A 13,331-nucleotide genomic window follows, 5' to 3' on the forward strand; every position below is an offset into this window, starting at 1 on the left:
TTTTGGCGCCGTTGCCGGGGAAGTGGCGCAATTTTGTTGCTTAAATTGAGTTTGTCTTTTGTCTCAAGGAATTTATTCCTTGAGGCTGATCTCACTTTCTGCAAGTTTTGATAAGTTTTGCAGATTAGCCGTTTGCCAAGATGCCTACGATTACAGAGCATACAGAGCCATGTGGAAGATGTGGTGAAGAAGGGCACGATCTCTACGAATGTGTAGCGAGTATAGAGCGCGCTCTCGCATATAAGAAGTTCAAGCAGGGAGTTCCTTTCTCCCAGCTATATGAAGAGATAAAGAGCGTTGCCGCCCCTTCTACGCCAGTTATCACGACCGCTTCTCCCTCTTCAAGAGAAGAAATTGCCGAGTTGAAGTCCATTATCTTTGAGTATGTCACGTAAACTGATTTGATTATATCGAATTGAAGGAACAAGTCGCACAGTTGACACAGGCCACGGATCAAGCCAAGTTTTTTCCAATTTGTGACCCAGCCAGTGCAATGAACTTCCATCATGAAGAAGACAAAATATTGGCAGCTAATGATGATTCAGACGATGATTTAGACGAGTTCCTGCAGAAAATGCTTGCTGCGTGTGAAGTCACCACTCGATCGAGCAACTCATCCACTCGATCGAGCAGCTCTAATCATCCAGTCACTCGATCGAGTGACAGTGGCGGTCGATCGAAAGGTACAGAACTCCAAGTTGGTCGATCGAATAACCATGCTGAAGAAGACACTCGATCGAGCATCAAGACAGGTCGATCGAGTGATGTTGAAGAAGAAACTGGTCGATCGACCAGTGGAAGTGTTCGATCCAGTGCTGTAAGTGGCGGAAATTCCAATTTACTACCCAGTACCACCACCGTGTCGCCTTCCCCTGCTGTGGAGACGTCACGCATTGATAAGGGTAAAGGAAAGGTTGCGGGACCGCTCATTGCTACCAGGGTACCCTTCCCAAGTCGTCTGAAGGACGCAAGGATCGAGCAACAGTACGGTAAGTTCGTGGATATCGTGAAGAACCTTCAGGTAACTGTTCCTTTCTCCGAACTTGTCACTCAGGTTCCTACTTACGCTAAATTTATGAAGGATATTGTGACGCGTAAGAGGAATTTGAGCGAATTTGAGACGATTTCGTTTATGGAAGAGTCTAGTAACCTACTGTTAAATAAGGCCCCTCCAAAAATGAAAGACCCGGGCACTTTTCTATTACCTGTGTCATAGGTAATTTGGTTATTGATAACGCCCTTTGTGATTTGGGTGCCGTGTCGGTGTCATGCCCCTTCTTGTTTGCAAGCAATTGAAGATGAGTCACTTCAAGGTGACTAACATTACCCTACAGATGGCCGATAGATCTGTTAGGAGACCTTTAGGTGTCTTGGAGGATGTGCCTGTGAAAATAGGCAAGCTTTACATCCCCGTGGATTTCATTGTTTTGGATATAGCCGAGGACACCGGACCCAAATTATTTTAGGAAGACGTTCCTTTTTGTACAGTTTGGGCCGTCATTGATGTCGACAAGGGGCGTCGACTCTTGCGAGAGGGGATGACGCTATCACATTCAGTTTGCCCAAGATTTTTAGCCCACCCAATGATAGAGGACACTTGCTATTCGGTCGATATCATTGATGAGTCTATTTATGACTTCTGGTCGGGTTCTTTTATGAAGGACCCACTGGAAGCTCTCATGCTTTTTGATGAGTGTGCAGATAGCCCGGAGGACGATGACGCCGCGTTGGATTTGCTTGTTGATGATTTAGATGAGCATGACGGAGAGCAGGTGGAGCAAATGATCAGCACTCTTTGCTCCATTGAGGTAAAGGTACCGGAACGTAAGCCTCTCCCTTCTCATCTTAAATATGCTTTTCTAGAGACGATACTGCGTATCCCGTCATCGTTAGTGCCAAGCTTAGTGATGATCGGCTAACTTCCTTGTTAGTCGTACTTAAGAAAAACAGGAAGGCAATGGGCTATTCACTGGATGATATCACGGGGATTAGTCCCGATATCTGTATGCACAGGATAGAGCTGGAGGAGGATCACAAACCTTGCAGGCAGGGTCAGCGTCGGCTGAACCAGAAGATGCAGGATGTTGTGATGGCTGAGGTAATGAAGCTGCTAGATGCAGGTATTATCTATTCGGTAGGTAATTCTAGATGGGTAAGCCCAAGACGGGTAGTCCCGAAGAAAGGAGGGACAATCGTAGTTAAGAATGAGAAAAATGAATTAATACCTACCCGAGTAGTGACTGGTTGGCGGATGTGCATAGACTACAGACAGCTGAATGCCGCCACCAAGAAAGACCACTTCCCCCTTCCTTTTATTGATCAGATGGTAGAAAGGTTAGCTTCTCATAAATTTTTTCGCTATTTAGATGGGTATTCAGGGTTCTTTCGGATCCCTATCCACCTGACGATCAAGCCAAGACTACATTTACTGTCCCAAGGGCATTTTTGCGTACCGCAGAATGCCTTTTGGTTTATGCAATGCCCCTGCCACCTTCCAAAGGTGTATGATGGGGATATTTTCAGAGTATATTGAGTCTATCATGGAAGTTTTTATGGATGACTTTAGCGTATATGGAAGTGATTTTTACGATTGTCTGTCTAACCTTGAGAAAGTGTTTGTGTTTTGTATTGAGGTTAACCTTGTCTTTGAATCGGGAGAAGTGCCACTTCATGGTCAACGAGGGAGTTGTCCTAGGGCACTTAGTTTCCGATAGGGGAATAGAAGTTGACAAAGCAAAGGTGGAAGTGATTCAAAGAATTACCGCCTCCCCGTTAATGTTAAGGGGTGAGGAGCTTCCTTGGTCACGCTGGCGGCTTTTATCGCCGGTTCATCAAGGATTTCTCCAAAATTGCTAAACCACTTACACAACTGTTGCTTAAAGATGCCCCTTTTGTTTTTATCGATGCTTGTCTTTCTCGCTTTTAACAGGTTAAAGCAGGCCTTAGTCTCCGCGCCGATCATACTGACCTCCCAATTGAGACTTGCCGTTCGAGATCATGTGCGACGCGAGTGACTATGCATTAGGAGCGGTGCTAGGTCAGAGGAAAGACAAAGCCTTGAATGCTATTTACTATGCGAGCCGAACTCTGGATGAAGCTCAAGTGAAGTACACTACCACTGAGAAGGAGCTCTTAGCTGTAGTTTATGCCTTAGAAAAGTTTCGTACTTATTTAGTTGGGTCGAAGTCACTTGTTTTTCCGACCATGCAGCTTTGAGGCATCTCCTTGCTAAGAAGGAGGCCAAACCGCGGCTATTGAGATGGATACTCCTTCTTCAGGAGTTTGATTTGCAGATCAAAGATAAGAAAGGAGCCGAGAACGTTGTAGGCGATCACTTGTCGCGGCGATGCGACAAGAAGGGGAAGATTCTCTCCTATTAATGATTCTTTCCCCGACGATACTTTAATTCTTTGTTATATCGTCTATTGTTGACCAGGAACCCTGGTATACAGATATAGCTAACTTCGTTGTCGATGGCAAGTGTCTGATCTTTCTTCTCGCCAGGAAGAAGCGTTTCCTCTATAACGCTAAAACAGTATTCCTGGGATGATCCTTACTGTTTAAGGAATGTGCAGACGGTCTCTCAGGACGGTGTATTCCGCAATGGGAGACCAAAATAGTCCTGGAAGGCTGTCACTCCTCTTCATATGGTGGTCACCACGGTCCATCGCGCACCGTGGCTAAGGTACTTCATCTGGTTTTTCTTGGCCTTCTTTGTTTGCCGACGCCAAGTCTTTTGTTTCACTTGTGATGCATGCCAACGATCAGGGAACATTTCGAAGAGACATGAGATGCCACAAAACGGCATCCTAGAGGTTGAGGTTTTCGATGTCTGGGGCATCGATTTCCAAGGACCGTTCCCATCCAGTAAGGGTAACAGGTACATTTTAGTAGCTGTAGACTATGTGTCAAAGTGGGTTGAGGCAATTGCTTCACCTCATTGTGACGGTAAGACCGTGATAAAGATGTTCAAAAAGATCATATTCCCCTGTTTTGGTGTCCCTAGGGTCGTCATTAGTGATGGGGGATGCATTTTAAGGAAAAGAAACTCACTTCCATACTGTCTAGAGTTGGTGTCCAACACGGGCGTGGTTTGGGGTATCATCCCCAAACTAGTGGTCAGGTAGAGGTCTCTAATCGCGAGCTGAAAGAGATCTTGTCCAAAGTAGTTTCTAAATCACGGAAAGACTGGAGTCTTAAGCTAGATGACACATTATGGGCTTATAGAACTGCCTTTAAGACACCAATTGGTGCATCACCTTATAGGTTAGTTTATGGGAAATCGTGTCACTTACCCGTTGAGCTGGAATGTAAGGCCTGGTGGGCAATCCGTGAGCTTAATTATGATCCTAAATTGTGTGGTCAGAATCGTCTTTTGCAGCTTGATGAATTAGAGGAGTTTAGGCTTAATGCCTATGATGACTCCCGCATTTACAAGGAAAAGACGAAGAGATGGCATGACAAGAGAATCTTACCTCGGGAGTTTCATGTGGGGGGGAAGGTGTTCTTTGTTTAATGCCCGGTTGAGACTGTTTCTGGCAAGTCAAGTCCAGGTGGAGTGGTCCATATACGGTGACAGTAGTCACTAAGTTTGGATCCGTGGAACTTGAAGACTCGAGGGCCACAGATTCAAGGTGAATGGCCAATACGTGAAGCATTACTATGAGGCGAGTGAAGCGGACAACCCCGTTGAAGTCCTGCACTTCGACGAGCTCGACGCGCCAACTTGATACCGAGAAAGGTCGTGCGGGACCCCTTAAACCAGCTCTCCGGGAGGCGGCCGGGCTTTTTTTTTGTGCTTTTGTTGAACTTTTTGTTTTTCATTTTATTTGTTTTTCTTTAAACCTTAAGTTAACTTTAGACGCTGCTTTTGAACAATTTTTGTTCTTTCCTTGCTTTCATGCGTCCTTTGCAGGCTGGAAGTACTCGATCGAGGGGCTTTTGAGCTCGATCGAGCAAACTCTGATGCGGCTACCATTCGATCGAGGAATTATGTCCTCGATCGATCAGATCCATAACCAAACCCACTCGATCGAGTGGGTTATCGGTCGATCGACCCCTTCTTTACACCTGTTCACTCGATCGACCTGTCCCAGCTACTCGATCGAGTAGCTATGACTTCCACCATTGTTTTTACGTCTGCAAGGCCATTGTTTGACTTTCTTTGACCTCCCATGTTCATGGTCGGTTTGGGGAGGTCCCGCTATTTGACGTTTTGTAAGTTTTCCGACTCCACTCCTCTTTTTCTTTTTAGTTTGCATGTCTTTCCCTATTTTTGGTAAAATGAGGGCATTGTACGGTTTGGTTTGGGGAGGTATGCATCCATATCTGTGTCTGCATGTTTCTTGCATTTTTGCTTGTTTTAATCTATTTATTTCCGCATGCATTGTTGTTTTAATTAATTCCAAAAAATCATAAAAATTCAAAAAATTCAAAAAATTTCATAATTTTCATGTTTAAATTGAGTCGGAACGTTTGAACTTTGACGCTACTTTGAATCCTCACTTGAGCCCTGCATATTCTTGACATTTAGCTGGCATGACTATGTGCACAATCTACGAGTTTTTGTTTCTCTTTTATCTGAACGAATAGACTTGATTCTTTATGTCGGCAAGCTACAATACATTCTGAGGTTAGAGCTTATTAAACTGGTGTCATTCATGACCGGTTTCTTTTAGAATGTGAGTAGTACTCTCTTTAAGACATGTAACATTAATTTGCATAAGCATGAGTCTAGTCTTCTTAATACCTGTATGCATTCGGTCTGTGGATGGTGACACGTGTTAGGAGAGGCAATTCCCCTTATTTCATTCTACCCATGAGCTTCACATAGCCAAATTGCCCTTTTTGCCCATCAACTACTTTCTATAATATTTCCTACCCTAGCTGAGCTAGTAACGAGTAGTTCTTGGAATGTGTTATTGCAATATGGTTATTTCAGCTCATTTCAGCAGATGGTGGAAGAATTGAAGGGAAAGAAAAGAAAAATGTGTTGAATTGAGAAAAGAGAAAAGATGGAACGAAAAAAAAAACGGAAGAAAAGGTGTGAAAAAAAAAAGACAGAAAATTCAAAAGAAAAAAAAAAGAATGAAAAAGAATGAGAATTGCACATTGTTTCACACTCCCATGCCTTATTTATATTTTATGGGGAGTTGACGTTTTTTGGTGTTTAGCGAGTTTAGTGCATAATTATGCACCGTTTCATTTTGCTGTTATGAGTACGAAGTTGGGATGCAGTTTATATTTGGATCCGTTGTTGCTAGCCTAGCTATTAACCCCACATATCCAAATTCATTTAGCCCCTTCTACCCATTACCTCACTAACCCAAAAGTAAGTCCTCGGCACGTGTCTTGGTCATTAGTATGGTTGGAATGCATATGTACGGTTGTAGAGACTTTATTCATGTTAGCTGCATGCATGCTCTTATAGGTCGAGTTAGGTGAGTGTCTTACTTCTTCCTATCTTTCACATATATACTCACCTTGTACCTGATTTTGAGTGACGAGCGACCCGTGAGAGTCCGACATCTTTGAATCTTGCAAGGTCGACGAGTTGATAAGCTTGAAACATTAATTTAACTCCTCTGCACTTTTCGAGTTGCCACTTGTCATTTTGTTGCATTAAATTGGTTCTATTGGATGATTTGTAGCTGATGCGTTGGTCCCGTTCTTTTGTTCACCCTTAGTTGCATTCATATTTGCTTGGGGACAAGCAAATGTTTGGTTTGGGGAGATTTGATGCGTGTCTTTTATATAAGGTTTTTACCTCATTTTTACACGCATTTCCGTGCTTTTTATGTAGCATCTGGCTACAAATACCCCCGAATATTCTACTTTGGTCTGTTTATTGTAATTTGCAGGAATTGACCGAGGAGGAGCTAAATCGAGCCTTAATTGTCCCAATTGTATGCATTCATGGGAAATAAGGAGCTAGGAGTTAAGGAATCTTACACTTGGAGGACGTATGATGATTTGAGTTAAGGAAGGAATTCAAGTCCTGAATGCGCCTATATAGCTCGATCGAGTACTTTGGTGCTCGATCGAATGCTTTACATACTCAAGGCTGGTCGATCGACCAGCTGAATAAGTCGATCGAGGAGGACCAGCAAGCAGTGCTCGATCGAGAGGTTACCCTAGCTCGATCGAGTGACTTGGAGCTCGATCGAGTGATATCTCTGCTCGATCGAGAGGAATTCGTGTGCTTTTAGTCTTTTCCGCCTAATCTTTTATGGGCTTTGTTAACCAGTCCATAGATTAGGTTTTAAACATTTTACAGTATAAGACTGAGGAGTACACTACGTTACTCCTATCACTTTTACTACGTAAATTTTCTTCTCTTATTTTTGTCACTGTTCTTTGGGAATTCTACTCTCTACCTTGTTACTCGGATTCGGTATTATCAATTTAATTATTTCTTTATCGTTTTTATTGCTTTTAATCCCTTTCCCTCTTACTTGATAATCGTTTAATCATCTAATTTATTCATCATGTTTAGTTTGAATTGTCTGGTTATTGTTTCCGTTAATTTGGTAATTATGAGTAGCTAAATCCCTATGCTAAGACTATAGGGGACCCATGATTTGAAGGGAGAGTAATCGAATTACTAGGTTAATACCGGTACCGTCTTTGTTGTTAAAATGCTACAAATAACTGTAATTGCCTAATTGAGTCGACGCAATTAGACCCTTATTCTTAGTGGACCTTGACCTGGACCGAAAGGTTGGAAGGGGGAGACTAGTAGCGAACAATAGAGTATTGCAGCGAGGGCGAAAGTTAAACTGTTTACACTTTAGGGTGAATTAAGGACCGAAAGGTGACGTTCGCTACCCCTTAGACTGTACTGCATTAACCTGGGACCTAGATTACTCAACCTGATGATTATGGCGAACCGCTTGTCTTAGCTTTTCTCTTTTATCTGTTAAACTCCTTCCTTTATTTCTCTTTCTTTTTACTCTGTTAGTTTAGAAATCACAATTATTAAACCCCCATTTTGGTTACCTTGGCGAACTTAGTTTAGCAGAAAAGTTCCTACCTCTCTGTGGATTCGACCCGACTTCCCTAGCTATATTAGTTAGTTGGAACCAGTTGGTTTATTTTTGACAGGTACGCGACAGACGTGTCAGGGAGGATGAGGATGATGTTGATGATGATGATGACGATGATGATTTTGGTGATGAGGAAAGGACTCACGCTGGTGAGGAGAGGCCGCATCTCCTGGATCACGGCGAGGCCTGTACGACTGGTCCTGATCGTGCTTGGACTAATAAGTTCGCCAGTTGTTCCGGCGAAACACTTTTCGAGGGCCATTTCCACTTCGGCAGGGGATACAAAATTGTTATCCCTGAGGAGGGTCAGGCCGTCTGTTGCCCTCCCCCGGGTTGCATCGGCGTATACCTCAGACACCTGGAGTATGGGCTTCGGTTTCCTCTGAACGCATACGTTTGTGCCATAATTAAAGCAATGAACGTCGCTGTGGCGCAGCTGCATCCGTTGGCCATTAGGACGATTGTTGGCTTTGTGTGGCTATGCCAGTTTAAGGGGGAGGCTCCGACAATTAACTTGTTCCGCCGGCTACATCATCTCCGGCCGTCGACCCCCGGTAAAGTGGGGTGGTACAGCGTGCAGACGGAGTCGGGCTACGTTTTTGTGTCCAAGCTTACTTCTTGTAAGGACTGGAAGAGGCGGTGGGTGTACGTCAAGGTGCCGGAGGACTATCCCTTGCCTCGGTCGTTCCAGAGCGAGGTTCACCTGCGGTGCGAGAGCCGGGGAGAGTATGAGAAATATGTCTCCCGGAGTAAGCTCAAGATGGACGCCGTGAAGGTCTATCTCAAAGAGGACGAGAGGCGGGCAATGGGGTTGTTTGTTGCTGAAAAGGACGGTACGCCGAGGGGATGGTTGCCCCCGACGCAGATCATTCTTCAGGACGAGCCGCTCTGCCACGTCGGCCTCATACCGGCCCTGAGCCAGGGTGAGTGGGGTCGGTGTGAGGCCCATTTTTGCTTTGGATATCTTTGTCTTGGTTTATCTTCTTTTGGCTAATTCCTTGCTTTGCTTCTCTTACAGACCATTTTGGCCCGAATCTGTCTGAGGATCTCCTCGAGAGGATGGGACTTGATAAGGACAAGAACGTTGTCCATTTGAATCCTAAGGCTGAGACGCGTGATCGCAGACCGGCGCCGAATGACCTCATGGACCATCAGCTGAAGGGCTTAGATACGACGGCGGCCCAGGCGAAGGCTGCTGGTAACATACCGCGCCGAACGCGGAAAACAAAGTCTTCGGTGGCGACGGCGTCAACATCGGTTCCACCTCCCATCCTTTCAGTCCAAAAGGAGACGGTGGAGATCGTTGATATTACTGCCGAGGACGAGGTCACCGTGGCCGTGGAATCTCCTCTCGTACGCAAGAGAAAAGAGACTGCCGCCGCCGCCGCTGCTGCTGCTGCTACTCTTACCGAGGCCGGCAAAGAAACGGATCCTCCGGCCAAGAAGGCCAAGCTTAGTACAGATTTAACCTGTAGCTCAGACTTAGCCGGTTCATTAGGCGTTCCTGATGACAAGCTTTCTGGTATGTCCATAAACGTTGACACAGATGCCTTGATTGAATTTTTTGTAGATAAACCGCCTTCGTCTGCCGGACACACTGTTGATCGGCGTGCTGAGAAGCGACCTGTGCAGACGGGTGGTCAAGATGACTCCGTCGTCTCCTCCTTCCCGAAGCCTACCCCCGCCCAGATTAGGTCGGAGGGTCTAAGTTTGGCCAGGCTGCTGTCGAAGTGGACTGATGTGGCCGGTGCTCTCATTGTGGAGCAAGAAAAGGCCATGGCTGAAGCTGCCCCACAGCTAGAGCGGCTCAGGCTTGAACTCGCTGCTGCGGAGAAGGAAGCTGAGAGGGCCAAGGCTGAGGCTGAAAAGGCGGTCCTCGCTGAGCGAAAACTTAGGGAGGATGCTGAAAAGGCAGTCCTTGCCGAGAGAGCCAAGGCTGAGGCTGCAGGGGCTGAAGCTGCTAAGCTGCTGGAGGAGCGTAACAAGCTTCAGGCCGTCGCCGACTTCAATGCTAAGAAGAGGGACGAATGGAAGTCCATGTTTAAGGCCCAGGGGAAGGTGGTTCGAAATAAGGAGGCTATCATCGCCCAGAGGGGGGAGGACATTGAGAAGCTCCAAGGCGAGATTCTCCCTAACATGTGCGCCCAATACCGGGACTTGGCCGAAGAAGCCGCCAGGGAAGTGATAGGGGAGCTCTTTCCTGATGGCTCCTTTCCGTGGCAAAAATTTGACGAGCTGTTGGATGATAAGCTCGAAGCTAAGGAGAAGGCCGCGGAGGCGAAGGCCGCTGAGGAGGCAAAGGTGAAGAAAGAGGAGGAGGAGGTTGCGGAGAAGGCGGCCCGTGCTGAAATTGCGAAGGCGGCCAAGGAGGAGGCTGAGAGGCTGAAGGCAGCCGAAGCTGAAGCTGACCAGTCAGCTTCTGGGTCGCCCACCAAAGATGATGCTGCTGATGTCGCCGGTGGCGAGCAGCAACAGGCATAGGGAGACGGGCGGTTGTCACTAGGTTCACCCGGCATCTCGGATAGCTTCAGCTGTTCGGGGGCCAATTATTAAGCCTTTCCTCCCTGCCATCTTTTGGCGCTTTATTGACATGTCTGTAACCTTTTACTTTTCCTTTCCTTGTGTTTTTGGTAAAAACTTTGGTAGGTTGTGTTCGGCTTATCCCTATGGGGACGGCCGTCGTCTGTATTCTCCTTAGAATCTTTTTTAATAAAGTTTGTCTTACTGGCCCTCGGCTTGGTCGGGGCTTTGATCACCATTCTTCACTTGTCTTTTTGCGTTATTAATTGAGCGCTTTTTCTTTTCTGTTTTTACCTTCGGCTTTGGCCTAGGCAGTTAGAATGCGTCTCAACTGTACTTAACGTCTTTAAACATGTTGGCATGTTGGTCGCTTCCTCTTTCACTCTCGGTCTTGCCGAGGCGTCCGATTTGCGATTCCCAACCGCCGTTGTGAACATGTTAGCGGATTTTCCACTTGTCTTCTTGCGTTATTAATTGAGCGCTTCTTTTTCTTTTCTGTTTTTACCTTCGGCTTTGGCCGAGGCAGTTAGAATGCGTCTCAACTGTACTTAACGTCTTTAAACATGTTGGCATGTTGGTCGCTTCCTCTTTCACTCTCGGTCTTGCCGAGGCGTCCGATTTGCGATTCCCAACCGCCGTTGTGAACATGTTAGCGTATCTGTAAACATATTGATCGCTTCCTCTGCCGGGCCTTCGGTTGGCCGAGGCGGCTAGAATTGCGTCTCAACTGCACTGAGTATACGTTTCTTCTACTTCTTGGGGTGACTGCCCGGTTTTAACCGTCGGCGTCTACCTCGAAACGATTATGGAGAGGACAAGCGCTTTGATGGAAAACTTGGATGATTCTTCATTAGATAATATCATGCGTTGGGGTGCCCACAATGGGTTTGGACACCTCCGCCGCTACACAAAGTACTTCCTTAGGTTGTCAGTGTTCCAATGGCTCATCAAAGGCACACCCTCCATGTCGGTCAGCCGGTATGTACCCGGCCTCATTTCTTCAACCACTTTGTAGGGACCCTCCCAGTTCGCCATCAATTTACCATGAATGTTTCCTTTGTTGGTGGCGGCCGACTTTCTTAGGACTAGATCCCCTACTTTTAAGTCCCTTTTGTGGACTCTTCGGTTGTAGGCTCTTCTCATTCGGTTTTGGTATACTGCCAAGTTGAGGCGTGCTGTATCTCGGCTTTCTTCGACCAGGTCTAAGGAGGTTCTCAGACCTTCCTCGTTTTCAACCGGGTCAAAGGTAGCCGTTCTGAATGTGAGCACCGTCGCTTCAATTAGCAGGACCGCTTCGGACCCGTAGACTAAGTGGAATGGACTGTACCCCGTTGCTTCTTTCTCCGTGGTTCGAAGGGACCACAGGACGCCGGGTAGTTCATCGGCCCATCTTCCCTTTAGGTCTTCAACTTTCTTCTTCAAACCGTTGAGGATTGTTTTATTGGTCGCCTCGCTCCGTCCGTCCGTTCTCGTGGGTGGCAGACGGAGGAGTATGCAAATTTGATACCAAGTTCTTCTAACCAACTCATTATCATGTCGCTCCAAAACTCTCGGCCGTGGTCAAATACCATGACTTGGGGTAACCCGAAACGAGTTATGACATTTTCCCAGATTACCTTTCTTACGGCCGCCGTGGTCTTCGCAGGTACTGCTACAGCTTCAACCCATTTGGTGAAGTAATCAACGGCGACGATCAAGAACTTTCTTCCTCCGGAGGCCGTTGGAAATGGCCCTAGCAGATCCATCCCCCACTGTGCAAAAGGAAGGGGACTAAGTACCGGTTGCAGGTCCCGGGAAGGAGCATGTATCACCGGAGCATGCATCTGACAGTTTGTGCACTTCTTGGTCTTTGTTCTGGAATCTTCAAGCATGGTGGGCCAGAAGTAGCCGGCTCGGAGAGCTTTGTGGGCTAGTGTTCTTGCCCCCATGTGGTGTCAACAGATGCCTTCGTGAATCTCTGTCAGTATTAGCTCCGCGTCGCCTGGGCCGACACATTTCAAGAGTGGCCTTATCACGGACCTCCTGTATAATTCTCCTTCAAACACCAAGTACCTTGCTGCGATCCTCTTTATCTTCTGCGAGAGACTGCGGTCCTCCGGTAATTCATTTGTCAATTTGTACTTCATTATCGGAGTCATCCACGTCGTCTCGGCCTCTAGGTCGCCCACCATGCCGATGGTCTCAGTAATACTTTTGGCGTTCCTGATGTCTACCAGCACGGTTCGACTGACATTCTTGATGGTTGAACTGGCAAGCTTTGAGAGAGCGTCGGCTCGGTTGTTCTCAGACCTGGGAATGCATTGTATCTGAAAAGATTTCAATTTGGAAGTGTCAGCTTTTACCCTTTCCAGGTATCTTACCATCCCGTCGTCTCGAGTCTCGTACTCTCCTCTGATTTGATTAGCCACTAAAAGTGAGTCTGTTTTCAAAATGATGTGTTCCGCCCCGGCAGCCCTAGCTAGCTCGACTCCAGTTATCACCGCCTCGTATTCGGATTCGTTGTTTGAGGCCGAGAAGGTAAATTTCAAGGCGTATTCAAACTCGTCCCCGTTTGGGCTGATGATAAGGATGCCGGCTCCTGAACTGTTCGCCGTGGAGGACCCGTCGGTGTACACTTCCCATACTCCGGGGTTTTGCTCTTCTTTATATGTGCACTCGGCCAGGAAGTCTGCAAGTGCCTGCCCCTTTATCGAGGGCCTCGACTTGTATTGAATGCCGAAGCCGGATAGCTCTACCGCCCATTTGATGAGCCTGCCGGATTGTTCG

This window comes from Silene latifolia, chromosome 9 (assembly GCF_048544455.1).
Source record: "Silene latifolia isolate original U9 population chromosome 9, ASM4854445v1, whole genome shotgun sequence".
NCBI classification, from domain to species: Eukaryota; Viridiplantae; Streptophyta; class Magnoliopsida; order Caryophyllales; family Caryophyllaceae; genus Silene; species Silene latifolia.